The sequence below is a fragment of the Belonocnema kinseyi genome, chromosome 5, assembly GCF_010883055.1.
Source record: "Belonocnema kinseyi isolate 2016_QV_RU_SX_M_011 chromosome 5, B_treatae_v1, whole genome shotgun sequence".
Lineage (NCBI taxonomy): Eukaryota > Metazoa > Arthropoda > Insecta > Hymenoptera > Cynipidae > Belonocnema > Belonocnema kinseyi.
The window spans coordinates 94,233,366-94,235,338 of NC_046661.1; positions in this window are offsets into that span (position 1 = coordinate 94,233,366).

Below are 1,973 nucleotides of genomic sequence, written 5' to 3' on the forward strand. Positions count from 1 at the left end.
AGAGCTCCAAGGAGATTATGTTGAAAAATAAAAAAAAATTTACTCAAAAAAAATTGTTTTTATACTTCATTCTAAGGACTTATTGAACTACCCTCGTAATTATAGCACAAATATACAAAAGGATTTTAAGGTGAAACACTGGACAGTTAAAAAGACACGAAATTGACTCATTTATCTGTCAGATTGTATCTGTCACAAAATTGCTTGCTTCGGGATCGAACAGTAAAATACCTGCTTCTTCTTCTCTTCTTCTTCTTCTTCTTTGGTGTTATTTTCTTTAGCACTAGGTCTCTAAGCATGTCCAGGTTTCCGCGTTGGACAGCCCTTGCTGATAACAGCAAGACCTATCCAGCCATAGCAAGTATTTATAATTTTCTAGACTTTGAAGTATGCATTTTCATGGATAGAGTATAGATGGAGCTATAGATGCTTAGCAGTGTTCGTAGAGTGGGCGGGTAATTCAAGTAGAATTGTTGTGTCCAATGTGTGTTATTTCACAACTTGTGGGGTTCATGAGTCGTAAAGCGTGAGAAATTCAAAGCATGAGGTGTATCAGTAAAGAAAAGCAAAAAGGAAGAAATCAATATATAAAATAGCAGTTTAAACTAGTAGATCGCAGTCTCTAAGAAATTTTACAATTAGATTACAAGCATAACTATTAGGTTCATATAAGAAGCTTTCCACACAGAAAGGAGGAAATTAATAAACAAAAATAATTTTGTTTCAAGAGAGTAATCTAAGAGGTAGTTGATAGGGGTATAGGAATACATAATTTTGGACTCAAATTTATTTAAGTTTATGTAAGCATTTAGTAAGAGGAAGGTATTTCTATAATTATAAGCATTATTTGTAGCTGTGGTTGATTCTAGCCTATAAAGGGATTCAAGTAATGGATGGTCTTCCATTGAAAAGACTTTTAACAGAAATTTTTTTGTTAGGAGTTGTAAGCGGCGAAGAGGGGAGGCTCTTTTAGTTCAGCGAACATGACCGGGATAGGGGTGGATATACGATAACCAAGAATTAATCTTAGAATTTGATTTTGTAGTTTGCAGATCTTATCATATGGTTTGCAGCTATAGATTGTTAAAGCTTGGCATCCATATTCAAGAAAGCTTCTAATTAGAGAGTGGTACAGCATACGCAAGGTTTTGGGATTAGCGCCCCACTAAGTTCCCCTAAGAAATTTAATGACATTGGTAACTTTATGAATTCTGTCTATTAGGTATGTAAAGTGAGGTATCCAAGATAGCTGGCAGTCGAAAAGCAGTCCTAGGAAGGTCACTTCATAAGAAAGGGAAATTCTGTTATTGTCTAAAGTTACATGAGAATCCCTTGGGATGCGATTCTTGTTAGAGTTAAAAATAACTAACTTAGTCTTTTCAACTGAGATATTGAGACCTCTTAATTTTTTAAAATTTTGTAGATGTTATATAAGGTTGGACTTGAGACGCATCCTTGGGGGAGACCTCTCTGGAAATTATATGGGCCTACATTTGAGTTGTTAATTCTAAAGAACACATTCCTTTCTATAGTTAGGTTTTCAAAAAATTTGCAAATTTCCCAGGGGACATCCAGTTCTCGCAAGTCATTAATTAAAATATTAGAGACCACCTTATCATAAGCCGCTTCTACGTCGAGGAACAATGCTGCTGTGTAAGAGTCTTCTGCGAAGGAGGTATGAATTTCTGTGGATAGGATGACAAGACTATCACTACAAGATCGATTCTTTCTAAATCCAAACTGAGAGTTATGGATTAGCATTTGGTTTTCAAGCCACCAATTTAAACGATTAGTAATCAGTCTCTCCAAAAGTGTCAAGAAGCAGGATGCAAGAGCAATAGGACGGAATTTGTGTGGGTTTGGTTTAGGGTTTAGAAAAACGAGGTAGTTACTCCAAGATTCAGGAAAGGAACCTTCATTCAGGATTAAATTGTAGACTCTTAGAAGTTGACTGAGAATATTATCAGGAAGAT